General features: G+C 43.6%; 1 long non-coding RNA gene and 1 other non-coding gene across 2 annotated transcripts; both read right to left on the bottom strand.

The window, feature by feature from the left end:
• Positions 1-244: 244 nt before the first annotated feature.
• LOC112626935 lies at positions 245-20,980 on the bottom strand. Its single transcript, XR_003119989.1, has 4 exons — positions 20,782-20,980; positions 9,741-9,827; positions 3,150-3,325; positions 245-705 (listed from the first exon to the last, which is right to left on the bottom strand). It is a non-coding gene; the product is annotated as an uncharacterized LOC112626935 (long non-coding RNA).
• LOC112627210 lies at positions 2,928-3,029 on the bottom strand. The gene has a single exon (XR_003120067.1). It is a non-coding gene; the product is annotated as a U6 spliceosomal RNA (small nuclear RNA).
• Positions 20,981-20,987: the final 7 nt, after the last annotated feature.

Consider the following 20,987-nt stretch of genomic DNA (forward strand, 5'->3'; position numbering starts at 1 on the left):
GAATTCTAACCCAAATCACCATTTGCAATCTTACTCAATATGCCCCCAGTTTCAGGCCATTTCTTTTGGGGCACACCAGAGATCAGACAAATGCCAATAATACCTACCTCTGCCCTGAATGGGGATTTTCAGGTACAGCAAGTACAAGTATTGCTTCTTCCAGAAGATGGGGGGTTGGGTGGGAGGGGCAAAATCATACAATTAATTTTCATGATAGAGATCCCAAGAGAGAAAGTGGAGGTGATTACTGTGATTTCAGTTCAATTAGAAACACATCCTGAATGTTAGACAAAACCAAAATTGTTGGTTTCATTTGAACTTGAGAAGAATTGGAGACTATAGACTTAATCATGTTTTGCATTATAGGTTAAACAATAAACACCTATTATGTTCTTCCAGAGTTAACTGAGTCTATAACACAATGTAATCCAGTCCAATGAATGTGTTAGAATGGATACTACACATTTTGTGGGTGCTACTGCAGCTTGTATGTGTTGGCAACAGTTCTGCTTTATTTCCTGCTGATTTTTTTTTTTTTTTGTACCTTCACTGCCATATAATGATTTAGGACTTTTGCTTCCTGAGGAGGTCAGTGAGAACATTCATATCTGATACTTAACTCCAGAAGAAGATTCTTGTTTAGTTATAAGAAAGTGAATGGCTTTAGTGATGATTCACAGAAATCTCCCAAGTGATGATGGAATTCTGAAAGGAAGTATAACGTAATTTTACTTAAACACACACACACACACACACACACACACTACCCAGGACAAAAAAAAAAGCGTATAAGTTAAGAGACTTCATATTTCTTCCCCAGATTCCTTAAATTATTTTCTAAAACACTGCGTTAACTTACCTTCAAATAATTTAAAACACATCAGTTGTAGCTGTTTGGAGTTCTTGTACTTCAGAAAGGACAGTGGGAAGTGGCAGATGATCATATGATCTTTATTTTACCATAAACCAGAAATTCTGTGTTAGCAGTGAAATAATACCATATTAAAGATTTGTGCTGTATTATATTAAATTAAATATTCTCTGGTCACAAGGGACTAAAAACTAAAACAGCTTAAGCAAAAAACAAAAAACCAAGAAGTGGAGGCGCTACTAGAATACCAGAGCAACTCTGAATCCAGGGAAGAGTGGGAGACCATGCCTCAAGGGGACAGAAGCCAGGGCACATCTGGAGAACTCTGTGAGCATGCACACGTGCAGAGACCTTCTCCTTAGAGTGCTGCTTCAAGGGCTTCTTCAAAATGTCTACTTCCTGGAAAAGAGAAGCTAATTGTTCCTTCTTTACTCAGAGATCACCTCTGGACCAGTGAGCCATGATGATGTGATAGGATAGAACTACACAGCAGAAACAAGGCTGAGAAGCATCCACTCCTGAGGACACATCAGGAAATTCTCAGAGAGAACTGGGGGCAGTCCATTGCCAACCACACATAGACTTTAATGTTATAATCACGTATTACAGCTAAAGGCAAGTTTTGCTTATTTTCTGTACTACAGTGATCATCACATTAAATGACATGCTCCTTCCTGACATCCTATTATCCAGCCTTAAAAAAAAAAAAAATTAATTAAGGCCAGGAGCGGGGGCTCATACCTCTAATCCCAGCACTTTGGGAGGCTGAGGTGGGCGGATCACCTGAGGTCGGGAGTTGGAGACCAGCCTGACTTACATGGAGAAACCCCATCTCTGCTAAAAATACAAAATTAGCCATGTGCGGTGGCTCATGCTTGTAATCCCAGCCACTGGGAAGGCTAAGGCAGGAGAATCGCTTGAACCCGGGAGGCGGAAGTTAGGGTGAGCAGAGATGGCGCCATTGCATTCCAGCCAGGGCAACAAGAGCAAAACTCCGTCTCAAAAATTAATAACAATAATAATAATAATAAAAACAAAAATTAGCCAGGCATTGTGGTGCACGCCTGCTATAGCACCCACTTGGGAGGCTAAGGCAGGAGAATCTCTTGAACCTGTGGGGCGGAGGTTGCAGTGAGCCAAGATGGCTCCACTGCACTCCAGCCTGGGTAACAGAGCCAGACTCCATCTCAAAAAAAGAAAAGCAAAAACAGCTTTGTTGAGACATAACTCACATATTATAAAATTCATCTACTTAAAGTGTACAGTTCAATGGGTTTTGGTATATAAAATTATTAATTTGTAAAAATTGTGAAAAATAAAAATTATGGTAAAACATGTGCAACAAAACTTGCCATCTTCACCATTTGTAAGTGTACAGTTCGATGCCACTACTTACATTTATGATGTTGTGCAACCATTAGCACTATTTCCAAACTTTTTCATCACCCCAAACAAAACACTTAGAATATTGCTCTATTATAACTAGGCCTTTTTTTTTTTTTTTTTTTTTTTTAGATAGGATCTTGCTGTGTCACTCAGGCTGGAGTGCAATGGTGTAATCATGGCTTCAAGGCTCGCTGCAGCCTCGACCTCCCAGGGTCAAGGAATCCTCCAACCTACCTCAGCCTCAGCTGGAACTACAGGTGAAAGTCAACAGGCCTGGCTAATTTTTATTTTTATTTTTATTTTTCTAGACAGAAGGCCTCGATATATGTCTAGGCTGTATTTTCTTTCCTTTATTTTTTTTTTTTTGAGACAGAGTCTTGCTCTGTCACCAGGCTGGAATGCAATGGCTGCCATCTCAGCTCACTGCAATCTCTGCCTCCCGGGTTCCAGCGATAATCCATTATCCTGCGTTGGGTACCTGAGTAGCTGGGACTACAGGTGTGCACTACCACGCCCAGCTAATTTTTGTATTTTTAGTAGAGATGGGGCTTCACCATGTTGGCCAGGATGGTCTTGATCTCTTGACTTCATGATTCCCCCGCTTCAGCCTCTCAAAGTGCTGGGATTACAAACATGAGCCACTGTGCTAGCCTCCAATTTTTTCTTTTTTTTAAATGGAGGCTTCACAAATTTGCATTTTACTTGCACAGGGACCACGCTAATCTTCTCTGTATCATTCCAATTTTAGTATATGTACAGCCAAAGGGCGCACTATAATCAGGCTTAGACTAAAAGAGTTTTGTTTGTAAAAGAGGTAGTCTAATATCCTCATCCTCTGCACATGGCTTTCCATCCCAGGTGTTCTTACAATCCCGCTGCCTGAGCTTGGTACTTGAACTGACAGCCACAGCCTTGTGGTGACTCCTGGCATGACCTGCAGGCTCCATCCTGCTCTGCTCCTCTCCACACCCAAAGAACGCGCGGCTGGAGCTCCTTTGTCTTCTGGAGATCTCAGGGACAGAGGGAATGGCAGCAGGCACACGGGCCAGAGGCCTTCAGATACAAACCCTGCATTTTGCAAGAGTTTTGGGGCCTAGACCTCGATAAAGGGATGAGGTTTCCCTTCACTATTTCCCAACTGTCAGTGAAACCCGCCTCCCCCAGGCCGGAGCCCCCTTCTCCCGCCGGCCCTCCCACCTGTCCTCCGCAGCCTCCCTGCTCCCCCATGTGTCCTCCTGGAAACACCTCCCTGGCTCACATTAAGGAAAAATACACACGTAAATTAATGATCTTATCTTCAATTAGATGTCTTTTGTGAGTACTACACAGCTTATAAGAAACTATACTTCATGTCCTGGTTCCTCTCTCTTTTTAATTATAAGTCACTATTCCAGAGGCTCTGTGTCCCTTAGGGTTCTTTAGAATCAGTAACAGAAACTGATTCTGGCATAAGCAGAAAAGGACAGTATTGAAAACATTTTGGGTAGCTCACAGAATCATGGGAGGGCAAGAAGTCCAAGGTCAAAGGAGGCTACATACTGGGGTCCCAGATTGTGTCTGAGCAGGTCATTGCTGCTGCCAAGGAGGAGGAGACTCTACAGCTGCCACACTCACCAGCACGTAGGATGGTGCTGTCATCCCCACTCCTTTTTTTTTCAGAGATGGAGTCTTGCTCTGTCACCCAGGCTGGAGTACAGTGGTGTGATCTCCACTTGCTGCAACTTGTGCCTCACAGGTTCAAGCAATTCTCGTGACTTAGCCTCCTGACTAGCTGGGATTACAGGCGTGCACCACCATGCCTAGCTCATTTTTGTATTTTTAGTAGAGACATGGTTTCACCATATTGGCTGGGCTGGTCTCGAACTCCTGATCTCAAGTGACCCACCCACCTTGGCCCCCAAAGTGTTGGGATTACAGGCGTGAGCCACAGCGTCCGGCCCTGACTGACTTTTGAAACTGGGTGTGGCTACCAGAATGGACGTGCCTCTCTTCCATTGCTTTGAGTGACTGACTCCAGAGTCAAAATTCTGGAGCTAGGGGTGGTGGCTCACACCTGTAATCCCAGCACTCTGGGAGGCTGAGGCAGCTGAATTGCTTGAACTCAGGAGTTTGAGGCCAGCCTGGGCAACATTTTTTGTCTCTGTGAAAAATACGAAAAAATAGCTCGATGTGGTGATGCGGAGGTTGCAGTGAGCCGAGATCGTGCCACTGCACTTTCCTGCCTGGGTGACAGAGTGAGATCCTATATTTAAAAAAAAAAAAAAAAATCTGGAGCTGCTACACCTGATTGGCGAAACCTAGGCCTGCAAAAGAAATGGGTGGCTGACATGGGTGGATGGATTTTTAGCATCTAGAGTGGGAGCAGGACCCTGTTTCTTACTAAGACTCAAATGGTGAGGAATTCCTCAAACATAGGAAGACAGTTCAGAGGGTGAGCAGTCAAAAAAATTGCAAATGTCTCCTGTAGGTAGGAAGCATCTGGTATTCTGTTCAGATCTGGGTCACAGCATTATTTCATCTAACTTAGAAAACTATTCTAAACTAAAGTCAGTTGGCCTACCTTTCCTTCTGTTATTAAAATTAAAAAAGATACACTTGGACAATGTCTTCTACCAAGTTATTATAGCGAGGTAAAAATTCTGGCATCAAAACTCCATAGTTTTTTATAGTTTGTCTTCTTTTCCAAGTTTACATTGTTGCTTTTGAAATATAACTATGGAGCAAGTCTTTTCATAGTAAGCTTAGCTACAGCTTATCTCTCAGATTCTAATCGGATTCATATTCTAAGCCAATATTTACAGTTTTGAAATTTCCAGAGTTTATTTTCTATTTTCCTATTGCCTTTCCTTTTTTAAGCTGGCACTGTTAAGTTTTTTAAAGTATATGGCTTGTATTACTACGAGTTAGAAAAAGAGAAGAAAGAAGTCAGAACAAGAAAGAAGTATAGGGAAAAAATAACGTGTTTTTTTAAAAAAAATTGCATCCTAGGTTAGCAAGATTTTTTTTCTTTTTCTTTTTCTTTCTTCTTCTTCTTTTTTTTTTTTTTGGTGAAACAAACACCAGTTTATCCAGATAGCATTATTTCTCAGGCAAATAGGATAATCATATTTCTTGTCTGGTGATAGCTAGTCTGATAGCTAGTCTGTATTTGTTTACTCATTAGAAAGTTCACTGATTATTCTGTGAAATCTTAAAATCTTAGTCTGCTTAGCTGATGTCCTATTTATTCTATATCTCTTTAATGAGTAAGGGATTTGAGCTGTCACTACTGTTTCAATTAAATGTCCCCTTTCACCATTTCCTGTGGCTTTATGGTGAAATACTCTACATTTACTGAATAATTTGGCATCCCATTTTCTGCCCCCAAATCCTTAAATAAAATTGATGAGAGAGGAATTAGGTACCTGTTGATCATTAGACAACTGTCAATTACAAAACAGACTGGATTCCAGACCTATTTTCCTGGATAAAGAGGAAAAGATGTTTTAGGTAAGATAACAGGGATCAGCGAAGGAGAGAGCGTTGCTGACGGAGAGAGGAGGTAATTTATGTAATCTCTTTGCAGTTTTAGAAATTCACAGCTTAAGGTGCTGCTGAAGCCTGTTCTTGCCGCTTCCTAAGAAGGCAAATGTCTCTGGCCTCCTCAAGCTAGAGGGTGCAGGAAGAAACTGACGTTGGCGGCAAGGGGTGACCAGCCAGATGGTGGGGCATGGAGGCGAGAGTGGGGGTGGAGTGAGGGTGCTAATTAGCTTTTCTTGCCTCGCCAGGAGCCAGTGACAAGCAGATGGCTGCACACTTAATGCCACCCTTTTTCTGTCTAGCAGGCAGTAGTGGTTGGTCTTGTGGTCATGTAGAGAGCACGCATTGTTTTTTCTTTTTTTTTCTCTTCAAAATGTGGATGTGGTGTGGGGACACACAAAGGGAAAATCTAGATTATAATATTATGTGTATCTAAGAAAAATAGATCTTATCTCCTTCCATTTTTTGCAATAACTAGGTGCCTGTTTATAGTTTCACAACATCAACTGAAAGTGATTCTTTCTATTACAAAAGTCAATTTAAATTAATCAAACTGTTCCAGGATATGTAAGAAATAATCACTAAAACAATACAACTGGCTATGAAATCCAAACTCAAGCCATAGCGTCTTGTGTTTGGAGAGAGGTTGGGTTACTAACAATGCAGGTCTTTCCTGGCACACCCTGTTAGTTTCTGCGTCTTGATCATTTCATAATTTCTCTAGAGCCGACTATAGTAACAGTAACTGAAAGTTTGTTAAATTGAATCAAGTTATAGTAAGTCAATCACTACACACACTATTCAATATTTGTGTAAATATTGACTCCATGCCAATATAAACATTAGTGAGTATGGCAAGGTAAAACAGTTAACATTTTGAAAATGCAATGTGTAACAAGCAGTGATTTTTAGTATAATGCCTTATGGGCTAAATTAAATAGTTCCTTTCAAAATTGGGAAGCAAGGATCCTAATATCTATTTTTGTAGGGGAAGACAAAGGAATAAATATGTACTGAGTACTACCCTTGTGTCAGATACCCTTGGCATATGCTAACATATTCAAGTCTTTCAACATCCCTATATGGTAGTTCTTTCTCTGCTTTTTACAAATGAAAAAATGAAGGTTTGCAGATGTTAAGTAACTTGCTAGGGGTCACAAAGGGACTGACTGAGTAGGATTTACACGTGGGTATGCCTGACTGTCCTGCTGTCCTGTGCTGTCTTGCTTTTATTTACCTGATCCTCAAAACCTCATTATTCCCTCAAATGCTCCCAGTTTTATCTGTCTAGTGATTGGTAAAATTAGCCCACTGTATCTCCAAAGCATTCTCCACACTTCTTGTTGCTCCCAGTCCAAAGGCCAGAATGAGATCTGTAGCCAGATTTTCTTTTTTTTTTCTGGGCCCCAGGCTGGTGTGCAGTGGCACGGTCTCAGCTCACTGCAACCTCTGCCTCCTGGGTTCAAGCAATTCTCCAGCCTCAGCCTCCTGAGTAGCTAGGATTACAGGCGTGTGCCACCACTACCGGCTAATTTTTGTATGTTTAGTAGAGATGGGGTTTCACCATGTTGGTCACGCTGGTCTCGATCTCCTGACCTCAAGTGATTCACCCACCTTGGCCTCCCCAAAGGCTGGGATTACAGGCATGAGCCACCGCGCCCGGCCCAGATTTTCTTTTTTCTTTTTTTTTTCTGAGACAGAGTCTCGCTCTGTCACCAAGGCTGGAGTGCAGTGGCACGATCTTGGCTCACTGCAACCTCCGCCTCCCAGGTTCAAGCAATTCTCTGCCTCAGCCTCCCCAGTAGCTGGGATTACAGGCACCCACCACCGTGCCCCACTAAGTTTTGTACTTTTAGTAGAGACGGGGTTTCACCATCTTGGCCAGGCTGGTCTTTTTTTTTTTTTTTTTTTTTTTTTTTTTGAGATGGAGTCTCGCTCTGTCACCCAGGCTGGAGTGCAGTGGCCGGATCTCAGCTCACTGCAAGCTCCGCCTCCCGGGTTTACGCCATTCTCCTGCCTCAGCCTCCCGAGTAGCTGGGACTACAGGCGCCTGCCACCTCGCCCGGCTAAGTTTTTGTATTTTTAGTAGAGATGGGGTTTCACTGTGTTAGCCAGAATGGTCTCCATCTCCTGACCTCGTGATCCGCCCGTCTCGGCATCCCAAAGTGCTGGGATTACAGGCTTGAGCCACCGCGCCCGGCCGGCCAGGCTGGTCTTGAACTCCTGACTTCGTGAGCCACTTGCCTTGGCCTCCCAACCAGATGTTTGAAAGCTTAACTTTCCTACATTCAGATCATTTTTGGACTTTAATGGTGTATTGCCCGTGATCTATCACAGAGCAATAGTTCTGTTCCTAATGTGCAATTCTGTAATCTCATTTTACCAAATTCCCAAACCTTCACATTCATCTTGTGCCTGTTAATATGTGATGCAGGTATCTTATTAGCTGAACATCTTTTAGCTCTAGTAACATGTCTAATGTTAACTAGATTATATTTGAGGCAGCTGCTACATCCATGGCTCGCTCTCTCATTGCTTAGCACACTACACAGTATTTAAAGTATGCATTTTAATTAAGTGGTTGATTTCCTCCAGTTTCTCCATCAATTGTCATGACCAGTTGATGAAGGATTTGACATGACACAGTAAACTTGAAATTGAAATAGTCTGGTGGTATTTAGAGACACTAAGTCTTACATTACATGTTATTTACTATATTTGGTACTATCTGAGCACGAATAGATACATGTTCACTAAAATAAACATTACAGATCAATTTCTTATTTTTAGACAAAAATAACAGGAAATAAGATACATTCCACATGTAATTATTTTTTGTTTTGAAAATGTTTATGTGGCCGGGCGCGGTGGCTCAAGCCTGTAATCCCAGCACTTTGGGAGGCCGAGACGGGGCGGATCACAAGGTCAGGAGATCGAGACCATCCTGGCGAACCCGGTGAAACCCCGTCTCTACTAAAAAATACAAAAAACTAGCCGGCCATCCTGGCTGACACGGTGAAACCCCGTCTCTACTAAAAAATACAAAAAAAAACTAGCCGGGCGAGGTGGCGGGCGCCTGTAGTCCCAGCTACTCGGGAGGCTGAGGCAGGAGAATGGCGTGAACCCGGGAGGCGGAGCTTGCAGTGAGCCGAGATCCGGTCACTGCACTCCAGCCTGGGTGACAGAGCGAGACCCCGTCTCAAAAAAAAAAAAAAAAAAAAAAGAAAATGTTTATGTTTTGAAAAGTTTCAAAAGTATGTGTCTCTTGATTTGTGTCCATTAGGGTGCTTTACTCAAAGGAAGTATGCACAAGTATCTCTTTGATATGGTAGATTCATTATGAGGAATAAGAGCCTGGTGAAAGATCGGGGTACTTAGATCTTCCATTGTCCTGTGTTGGTTCTACTTGCATATGGGCCTTGGCAGACAGAAAGATGACATCATTGCACCATTGCATTGTCCCCCGGGGAGACATTCTGCTGCCTTAGAGTCAAGATTTAGTTGAAAAGGTAGAAAAAAAAGCAATATGTTGGGTTCCAAATGACTGCTATAGTAGTTCATAGGAAGAATAGCATCTTTTTTTTTTTTTTTTTTTTTTTTGAGATGGAGTCTCGCTCTGTCGCCCAGGCTGGAGTGCAGTGGCCGGATCTCAGCTCACTGCAACCTCCGCCTCCCGGGTTCACGCCATTCTCCTGCCTCAGCCTCCCGAGTAGCTGGGACTACAAGCGCCCGCAACCTTGCCCGGCTAGTTTTTTGTATTTTTTTTAGTAGAGACGGGGTTTCACCGGGTTAGCCAGGATGGTCTTGATCTCCTGACCTCGTCATCCGCCCATCTCGGCCTCCCAAAGTGCTGGGATTACAGGCATGAGCCACAGCGCCCGGCAAGAATAGCATCTTAATTCATCTGCAGTGAAGCAGATATTTTGATTCACTGTAATTTAAAACATAAAAATGGTGGACTGACACTTCTAACTTCATGACTTCCCTTTTCCTTATGACAATAGAGAATTCATTTCTCCATCCTTCACTTTGAGATCAACCCAACTTAAATCTGTTGAAGGAAGTATATAGTAAATGAAAGTAACTAAGAAGTTACTATTGGAGAAATGAAACCAATTTCTTATAAATGACACCAGGTTCCTGAAAATCTTATGAAGAAGTTGATTCAGGTTACCACAGGGTGATATTCCCAAATGAATGCCACAGTGACTACTGAACTTTTCTTTTCTTTTCTCTTCTCTTCTCTTCTTTTTTCTTTTCTTTTCTTTTTTTCCAAGTCTTGCTCTGTTGCCCAGGCTGGAGTGCAGTGGTGCTATCTCGGCTCACTGCAACCTCCACCTTCTGGGTTCAAGTGGTTCTCCTGCCTCAGCCTCCTGAGTAGCTGGGATTACAGGTGCGTGCAAGCAAGCCTGGATACTTTTTGTATTGTTAGCAGAGACAGGGTTTCGACCAGGTACGGTGGCTCATGCCTGTAAATCTAAAACTTTGGGAGGCTGAGGCGGGTGAACAGCCTGAGGTCAGTAGTTCAAGACCAGCCTGGCCAACGTGGTGAAATCCCAGCCTTACTAAAAATGCAAAAATTAGGTGGGTGTGGTGGCGGGCACCTGTAATCCCAGCTACTCGGAAGGCTGAGATAGGAGAGTTGCTTGAACCCAGGAGACAGAAGTTGCAGTGAGTTAGATCACACCACTGCACTCCAGCCTGGGCAACAGAGCAAGATTCTGCCTCAAAAAAAAAAAAAAAAGAGACAGGGTTTCATTATGTTGGCCAGGCTAGTCTCGAACTCCAGACCTCAGGTGATCCACCCGCCTCAGTCTGCAAAAGTGCTGGGATTACAGGCATAAGCCAATGCACCCAGCCGATGTTTTTCTTTTTAAAGATCTGTTTCATAATACTTTATTCATATTCCAATCTTTCCAAGACAAAAATGACAACAACCCTCTTCAAGTCACTTGTTTCACTCTTTCTTCTTCTTTTTTTTTTTTCGAGACAGAGTCTCACTCTGCAGCCCAGGCTGGAGTGCAGTGGTGCGATCTCGGCTCACTGCAAGCTGTGCCTCCTGGGTTCACCCCATTCTCCTGCCTCAGCCTCCCGAGTAGCTGGGACTACAGGCGTGCTCCACTATGCCCGGCTTAATTTTTTATTTTTAGTAGAGACGGGGTTTCAGCATATTGGTCAGGCTGGTCTTGCACTCCTCACCTTGTGATCTGCCCGCCTCAGCCTCCCAATATTTTCATTTTTTATCATGGTGGAATGTATTGTACATATAGTAAAATCCACAGATCTTAAGTGTACAATTTAATGTCTTGGTAATTGTATGTACCCATGTACCCATGACTTCATTCAAGGTATAGAACATTCCTGTGGTTCCAGAAGGTTTTTTTTATATTTTTTCTTTTCCTTTCTTTTTAATTTTTTAAAATTTATTTTTATTTTTATTTTTTTGAGGAGTCTCACTCACTCCATTACCCAGGCTGGAGTGGAGTGGCACGATGTCAGCTCACTGAAACCTCTGCCTCCGGGGCTCAAGCGATGCTCCTGCCTCAGCTTTCCAAGTAGCTGGGATTACAGGCATGCGCAAGCACGCCCGGCTAATTTTTGTTATTTTTAGTAGAAACGGAGTTTCGCCATGTTGGTTAGGCTGTTCTCGAACTACTGATTTCAAGTTATCCGCCCACTTTGGCCTCCCAAAGTGCTAAGATTACAGGCGTGAACCACTGTACCCGGTCAATTTTTTTTAGTAGGAACGGGGTTTTACCATGTTGGCCAGTCTGGTCTTGAACTCCTGATGTCAAATGATACGCCCACCTCAGCCTACCAAAGTGCTGGGATTATAGGCATGAGCTACTGCACCAACCATTTTATTTGTTTTTATTTTTTAATTTTTTATTTATTTATTTTTTTCCGAGACCGAGTCTCGCTCTTGTTGCCCAGGCTGGAGTGCAATGGCACGATCTCCGTGCGCTCACTGCAACCTCTGCCTCCCGGGTTCAAGCGATTCTCCTGCCTCAGCCTCTGGAGTAGCTGGGACTACAGACGCGTGCCACCTCGCCCAGCTAATTTTTGTATTTTTAGTAGAGACGGGGTTTCACCATGTTGGCCGCCTCGCCCTCCCAAAGTGCTGGGATTACAGGAGTGAGCCACCGCACCGGGCCTTTATTTTTATTTTTATTTTTATTTTTGAGACGGAGTTACCCTCTTGTTGCCCAGGTTGGAGTGCAGTGACGCGATCGTGGCTCACTGCAATCTCCACCCGGCGGGTTCAAGTGATTCTCCTGCCCCAGCCTCCCCAGTAGCTGGGATTACAAGCATGCACCACCAGGCCAGGCTCATTTTGTACTTTATCAGTAGAGACCGGGTTTCTCCATGTTGGTCACGCTGGCCTTAAACTCCCGACCCTCAGGTTATCCTCCCCACCTCAGGTTATCAGCCCGCCTCCGCCTCTCAAAGTGCTGGGATTACAGGCGTGAGCCACCACACCCAGGACTTTTTTTTTTTTTTTTTAAGACGGTGTTTTGCTGTTGTCAGCAAAACTGGAGTGCTATGGCCTGATCTCAGCTCACAACAACCTCCACCTCCTGGGTTCAAGCAATTCTCCAGTCTCAGCCTCCTGAGTCGCTAGGGCTACCAGTGCCCCACCAAGCCCAGCTAATTTTTGTATTTTCAGTAGAGAGGGGGTTTCACCATGTTGGCCAGGCTGGGCTCCAACTCATGACCTCAGGTGATCCACCCACCTCAGCCTCCCAAAGTGCTGGAAGCCACCACTCCTGGCCTTTTTTTTTTTTTTTTTTTTTTAAATAGAGATGGGGGGGTCTCACCATATTGCCCAGGCTGGTTTTGAACTCCTGAGCTCAAGCCATCCTCCCACCTCAGCCTCCCGAAGTGCTGGGATTATAGGTGTGAGCTACCACGTTGGGCCCAGAGAGTTTCCTAATGACCCCTTCCAGTCAATTCTCAACCCTGTAGGAAATCACTGTTCTGATTTCTTTCACCATAAATTAGATTTATTTGTTCTTAAACTTAAATAAGTAAATCTTACAAGATGTACCCTTTATTACCTGGCTTCTATGGCTCATTATAATGTTTATGAGATTCAACCATGTGGTTGGTGTACCTGCCATTCCTTTTTTTAAATTGCTAAATAGTACTTATACCACAATCCATTTTTCTATTCTCCTGTTGAGGAACATTTGAATCTTTTTCAGTTTTGGCTATGTAGGGAGTAAAAACTTTCCCCTACTCTTAGCTTCTGTGGCTGGGCCTGAGAATTAAACTGACCTGATACATTTCTTTGTGGCACAATCTCAGCTCACTGCAACTTCTGCCTCCCGGGTTCAAGCAATTCTCTGCCTCAGCCTCCTGAGTAGCTGGGATTACAGGCACCTGTCCCCACACCTGGCTAATTTTTATATTTTTAGTAGAGATGGGGTTTCACCATGTTGACCAGGCTGGTCTTCAACTCCTGACCTTGTGATCCACCCGCCTCAGCCTCCCAAAGTATTGGGATTACAGGCGTGAGCCACTGTGCCCAGCCAACCTGAGACATTTCAATAGGATAAAAGTATACAAATTTTACTTAATTTTTTTTAGTGTACCAGAGGCTTCATAAGAAAAAACGAAGACTGAAGAAGTGGTTAGGACTGAGAGTTTATATACATTTCTTTTTTTTTTTTTTTTTTTTTTTTTTTTGAGACGGAGTCTGGCTCTGTCACCCAGGCTGGAGTGCAGTGGCCGGATCTCAGTTCACTGCAAGCTCCGCCTCCCGGGTTCCCGCCATTCTCCTGCCTCAGCCTCCCGAGTAGCTGGGACTACAGGCGCCCGTCACCTCGCCGGGCTAGTTTTTTTTGTATTTTTAGTAGAGACGGGGTTTCACCGTGTTAGCCAGGATGGTCTCCATCTCCTGACCTCGTGATCCGCCCGTCTCGGCCTCCCAAAGTGCTGGGATTACAGGCTTGAGCCACCGCGCCCGGCCTACATTTCTTTTCTTTTTTATTTTTTTTTGAGATGGAGTCGCACTCTGTTGCCCAGGCAGGAGTGCAGTGGTGTGATCTCACATTGCAACCTCCATCTCCTGGGTTTAAGCAGTTCTCCTGCCTCAGCCTACTGAGTAGCTGGGATTACAGGTGCCCGCTACCATGCCCAGAGAATTTTTGTATTTTTAGTAGAGATGGGGTTTCGCCATGTTGACCAGGCTGGTCTCGAACTCCTGACCTCGTGATGCACCTGCCTTGGCCTCCCGAAGTGCTGGGATTACAGGCGTGAGCCACTGCGCCTGGCCGAGAGTCTTTTCTACATCTGCTGTAATTCCCAGTTGGCTTCAGCTCAAAATAATCAATATGCCAAAGCGACATATTCTGGGGTGGCATGTTCTGAACCCCTTCAGCTCTTATGAGCAAAGCTACTATAAACTTCTTGTTCAAGTCTTTTAGTGTACTTATGCTTTCATTTGTCTTGGGAGTGGAACTGCTGGACTACAGGACCCATTTTTACCTTTATAAAGAACTGTCAAACAATTCATTCCTTCCTTCCTTCCTTCCTTCCTTCCTTCCTTCCTTCCTTCCTTCCTTCCTTCCTTCCTTCCTTCCTCCCTCCCTCCCTCCCTCCCTCCCTCCCTCCCTCCCTCCCTCCTTCCTTCCTTTCCTTCTCTCTCTCTCTCTTTCTCTCTTTCTTTCTTTCATAGGGAGTCTGGCTGTATTGCCTAGGCTGGAGTGCAGTGGCGTGATCTTGGCTCACTGCAACTTCTGCCTCCTGGGTTCAAGAGATTCTCCTACCTCAGCCTCCACAGTAGCTGAGATTACAGGCGCCCACCACCATGCTTGGCTAATTTTTTTTTTTTTTTTCTTTTTTTAAGTAGAGATGGGCTTTCACCATGTTGGTCAGGCTGGAGAACTGTCAAACAATTTCTGAAGTGGTTGTACTATTTTACACTCCCATCAATAGTATATAAAAGTTTCAGTTGCTCCTATACTCTGTATGTAAATTGGAGAAGTCCCTATTTACTTTTCAGTGTCATCTCTTTTCAGAGACTTTAACAGAATATATTTTGTAGCATTAAATTCCAAGTATGTGGGCAACCAAATCCTGGATAATTCTTGCCCAGTTAGCAATATAAATTCTCAACATGGCTGGGCGTGGCGGCTCATGGCTGTAATCCCAGCACTTTGGGAGGCCGAGGCGGGCGGATCACAAGGTCAGGAGATATAGACCATCCTGGCTAACACGGTGAAACCCCGTCGCTACTAAAAATACAATAAATAAATAAATAAATAAATAAATAAATAAATAAATAAATAAATAAAATTAGCTGGGCGTGGCAGCGTGCGCCTGTAGTCCCAGCTGTTGGGGAGGCTGAGGCAGGAGAATGGCATGAACCTGAGAGGCAGAGCTTGCAGTGAGCCGAGATCGCGTCACTGCACTCCAGCCTGGGTGACAGAGCAAGACTCCGTCTCAAAAAAAAAAAAAAAAAAATCTCAACGTACACAAATACAAATATTTCATACAAAATATAGTCATCTCATTTTACATTATAGTTTTATTCCTGAAAAACTTATACAGCTAATTTGTGTAATTCAAATCATTAACTGAATACATTTTCCCCTACTTCCATGTCCAGTCCAAATGGTCCTCTTGCAGGATGTTCTATCATGTTGTCCTTAACTGAAGTGAGTCCTTCTTTAAATTTTAGAAGTTTCAGTGATTTGACACTTGTCATCAATGTCAATCCCTTGGACCTTCATAATTTATGGCATCATTGCTTACCCTATTTAATCACATGTAAACATTTTATTTCCACACACACACAGAAAAAAAAAAAATCCAGTGCCTTCACTGAGGGAAGGAACTATCTTATACTTAAAAACAAACAAACAAAACAAAAAACTCCTAGGCCAGGCATGGTGGCTCACGCCTATAATCTCAGCACTTTGGGAGCCTAAGGCAGAGGACTGCCTGAGCCCAGGAGTTGGAGACCAGCCTGGGCAACATGGCAAGACCTCGTTTCTTTTAAAATTTGAAACAAAACAAAACAAAACTAAACTCAATCATCCAGTGGAGTGCCTTGCACATAGGAGGTACTCTAGCATTTCCTGCTTCATTGGTTTTTCTGTTTTTGTTTTGCTTTAGGCAAGGCATAACTGTTATGATAGCTTAAGTAATTTACTTTTTAAAAATTATATGGTAATTTTATCAATTTTCCATTTTTCTTGACTAATGTAAGCCAGGCCTAAATTAAGATTATTGACTAAAATACACTTATCTTACCACTTTACAAATCCCTAGTTTAAAGCACCTCCTGCTTGGTGTGGTTTGAAATAAAACCATGGGGAATTAGAGATTCTGTCTGAGTTTCCCTCTAATTCTCCCTGGGGGCTGTGGGTTGCCATTTACAGCCCTCCACAAGGTTCTGAGTCCTTTTGCCAGTCCCTGGAGGCTGACATTCTTAGAAGCCCAGCTTAGAGATCATCTTGTCTGCTCCCTCCTCCTGCACACAGAAACTTGCTCCATCCTTGACATGCCTACACCGCTTTGTTCATGCCTGTTTAGTACTTGACACTTCGAGGCATAATTTATTATATACATGTTTGCCTGCCTGTAGCTGGGCCTTTGAGCTTCTCCAAGCAGGGATCATGTACCTTAGACATTCCTTGCTTGGCATGTAGTAAGTGTTCAACAAATGTTTGTTAAATAAATGCACGGATTAATGAGTGAGCAAATAAATAAGACTCTTTTTTTTGAGACAGAGCTCTTGTTGCCCAGGCTGGAGTGCAGTGGCATGATCTCGTCCCACTAATTTTAGCCCCGGCTAATTTTTATATTTTTAGTAGAGATGGGGTTTCACCATGTTGGCCAGGCTGGTCTTGAGCTCCTGACCTCGGGTGATCTGCCCACCTCGGCCTCCCAAAGTGCTGCGATTACAGGTGTGAACCACCGCATCCAGCCGATTTTTCTAAAATATGTGAATCTCTGGGCATTTAGGCCTGAAGGAGACTCGTTTCTTACTCAAGCTCCGTGAAGTACATATACATATGCCATGTTGTTTTTGTTTGTTCAGCCTCTCCTTATCCCTTTTTAGGATGAATTCCTCATTCTTGTGGGAATCCCATCTGGTTTACTGTCACTCGACTCTCCTTCACCCATATATATATTTTTTTCTTTGAGATGGAGTCTTGCTTCATTGCCCAGGCTGGAGTACAATGGCATGATCTCAGCTTACTGCAACCTCTGCCTCCTGGGTTCAAGTGATTCTCCTGCCTCAGCCTCCTGAGTGTCTGGGATTACAGGTGCCGTGCCCACCACCGCACCCAGCTAATTTTTGTATTTTTAGTAGAGATGGGGATTCGCCATGTTGGCCAGGCTGGTCTTGAACTCCTCACCTCAGGTGATCCGCACGCCTCAGCCTCCAAAAGTCGTGAGATTACAAGCGTGAGAAACTGCTCCCAGCCATTCACCCCTATTTTTTTTAAATTTTAAAATTTTTGTTCTTATTTTCAAAATTTAAAACCCCTACCTATATATATATATACACATTAAAAAAATAATTTTGAGCAGTATAAAACCTTCAGGTGGCTGTGCTATAAGAACAATCCTCTTAAAGATGGTAAATATACTTTAAAACTCCTAAGCTTTTTTTTTTTAAACACGAAAATCAAAATCAGACTTGGAAGACATTCTGGATAATCACTCAACCTTCTAAAACATAATGCCTACACTTTTATAATAACTGGAAAAAGTATCAAGCTTGTAAAATATATTTAGTCAAACAACCTGTTCCAGGACATCATGTATTCAGTTATTTTTTCATTCATCCATTCAGCAAACATATATTGAAGAGATATCATTTAGCAATTTTTTATTTCATTTTGTGTCACAGTCCTAGCTATCCTATTTGTTTGCAATGTATACTCAGTTATCTGCCAGCTGTCGCTCCCCTCTCCGGAGACAAAAGTGGGTTACTGCTAAGCTTTCAGTCTCTCCTCCCCCTTTCTTCTCACCCAATCCTAGTATGGCCCCTTCTCCCCAGATGTCTTATGTATCCTATATTTTTCTGTCCCAGATCCAAATGACATACATAAAGTAGGACAAATGTCAATTGAGTTCTTTATATGTAGTGAGGTAGTTGTGGGAGGAGTATGGGCGAGGGAAATGATGGCATGGCATGTTGAGACTTGGTGGGGTTATATATGGTCTAACCAATAATGAGGACATGTGCCCTGACAAGTAAATGGAGGTGTGTAGTGAAAACAAAGGCAGGAGATTTGAAATCACCACTATCCTAATAAATGCAGAAGGGTTGTCACTTACAAACTTACAACTTGTTACTTCCAATTCATTGGGGAAACTTTGGAGGGATAAGATTTCAGGAATTACTTGAATAAAGGGAGCTTGACTCACTTAGTATGAGAGTACAGAAGGCCATATTCCAGGTTTAGCATTAGGTATGGGAAACACCTAGAGAATAAGGAAAGTGTATATTTTGTAAAGTACCTGACTAAAAATGTGCACAATTGTCTAATTCTTGTGTGGGTGCGTTTGTGGTTTTTTTTTTTTTTTTTTTTTTTTTTTTTTGCTACAGAGTTTTGCTCTTGTTGCCACGCTGGAATACAATGGCGCTACCTGGGCCCACTGCGACCTCCAGCTCCTGGGATCAAACGATTCTCCTGCCTCAGCCTCCCAAGTCGCTACGATTACAGGTGCCTGCCACCACGCCCAGCTAATTTTTTGTATTTTTAGTAGAGATGGAGTTTCACTATATTGGCCAGGTTGGTCTCAAACTCCTGGCCTCAAGTGATCCACCTGCCTCATCCTCCCAAAGTGCTGGGATTACAAATGTGAGCCACTATGCCCGGCCACAATTACCTAATGCTAAGGCTTCAAGATTTTCCATTCTTTTTTCTTGGTTTTGACTGGAAACACATGATTACTATTAGTAAGAGTTACTATTTAGCCTTCACATGTTATATGTCTAACGCACTGCATAAATTGTTTTATTAAATCGACACAAATCCTGTGCAAGTAGAAATCATCCCCATTTTCTTTTCTTTCTTTTTTTTTGTTTTGAGATGAGTTTCGCTTCTGGAGTGCAATGGCACGATCTCGGCTCACGGCGACCTCCACCTCCCAGGTTAAAGCGATTCTTCTGCCTCAGTCTCCCGAGTAGCTGGGATTAGAGGCATGTGCCACCAGTCCCGGCTAATTTTATAGTCTTAGTAGAGACAGGGTTTCTCCATGTTGGTCAGGCTGGTCTCAAACTCCTGACCTCAGGTGATCCGCTGGCCTCCGCCTCCCAAAGTGCTGGGATTACAGGCTGAGCCACCACGCCCGGCTGGTTTTCTCATCAGTAATTTAGATTTTAAAGTTCCTTTTAAGATTACTTGAATACTTAAAGTCGAAGCTTTTCGGTTCTTAAATTCTCAACGAGGTTAAGAAAGGAGGTATTTCATGGCCGGGCGCGGTGGCTCACGCCTGTAATTCTAGCACTTTGGGAGGCCGAGGTGGACGGATTGCCTGAGCTCAGGAGTTCGAGACCAGCCTGGGCAACACGTTGAAACATCGTCTCTACTAAAATACAAAAAATTAGCCGAGTGTGGTGGCGCTGGTCCCACCAGGCAGGAGAATCGCTTGAACCCAGGAGGTAGAAGTTGCAGTGAGCCGAGATTGTACCATTGCACTCCAGCCTGGGCGACAAAGCGAGACTCCGTCTCCCTGCCACCCTTCCCCCACCCCCCAAAAAAAGAAAGAAGATATTTCAGGAAACCGGACAGGAAATAGAACCATTAATAAGGAGAATGGTCATAATTCACAGAGTGCCAGAAATTCATCTGTGATGAATATGCAGCTCCCAGTGTTCTTCACTAATTCTTATGTACATGACTTGATTAATAGTTAAAAGAATATCCTGGTCTTCATTTCTGCCATTTTTAAAGTAAGTAACCATTAATTACAGAAGCGTTCCTAACAGTTGGTAAGGTGGCCATCTAGGGTATAGTTAAGGGCCAGACTCGAGTCAATTAGAATCCTGGGACCTGTCAAAAGCAGTCCCGTCTGTCGCCTGCTGGGCAGCTATAAAATGGATGTTTTTTTTGTTGTTTTTTTCAGACGGTGTCTCTGTCACCCAAGCTGGAAGACGGTGTCTCTGTCACCAAGCTGGAGTGCAATGGTACCATCTCGGCTCACTGCAACTTCCCCTTCCCGGGTTCGAGGGAATCTCCCACCTCAGTCTCCCAAGTAGCTGGGATTACAGGCACCCGCCATCATGCCCGGCTAATTTTTGTATTTTTGTAGAGATGGGGTTTCACCAACTTGGTCAGGCTGGTCTTGAACTCCTGACCTCAGGTGATCCTCCCACCTCTCCGCCTCCCAAAGTGTCGAGATTACAGGCGTGAGCCACCGCGCCCGCCCGGATGAATTTTCAAATAGATACAATCCAGTTTCCTATATCACACGGCCGTTGTGTGGATGGGTAATCCATGAAAAGCCTAGTGCTGGCACTCAGTCCCAATAAAAGCCTAAAAATTAGGAACTTTTCAAAGGGATGAAATGTGCTTTCTATTAGAAGTAGCTGCCAGTGACATCTTGGGAGCCTCTTTTTTTTTTTTTTTTTTTTTTTTTGAGACGGAGTCTCGCTCTGTCACCCAGGCTGGAGTGCAGTGGCCGGATCTCGGCTCACTGCAAGCTCCGCCTCCCGGGTTCACGCCATTCTCCTGCCTCAGCCTCCCGAGTAGCCGGAACTACAGGCGCCCGCCACCGCGCCCGGCTAGTTTTTTGTATTTTTTTAGTAGAGACGGGGTTTCACCATGTTAGCCAGGATGGTCTCGATCTCCTGACCTCGTGATCCGCCCGTCTCGGCCTCCCAAAGTGCAGGGATTACAGGCTTGAGCCACCGCGCCCGGCCAGGGAGCCTCTTTTTAAAAGCAAAAAATTATTTCATCTTAAATTTCCACATGTTCAGATTTTTATGCATCTGATTTTAAGAGAGTATGAAACAGCTTGCGCTCATATTTACTCACTGTCATATGTTAATCGTATCATTTCTGAGCTGTTTTTGATTTTACAAACCCTTAAATTAAGAAACAAACGGATTAGGAACCGCCCATTAACACTGGTAGCAAATGATTTAAAATCAGGGTTGCTGGTTTTTCTGTGATAAATAATCTGTTGGCTTCAAGACGCACAGATCTCAATTTCATGGAAAGAAGTTGCCTGATATAATTTT

The sequence above is a fragment of the Theropithecus gelada genome, chromosome 6, assembly GCF_003255815.1.
Source record: "Theropithecus gelada isolate Dixy chromosome 6, Tgel_1.0, whole genome shotgun sequence".
NCBI classification, from domain to species: Eukaryota; Metazoa; Chordata; class Mammalia; order Primates; family Cercopithecidae; genus Theropithecus; species Theropithecus gelada.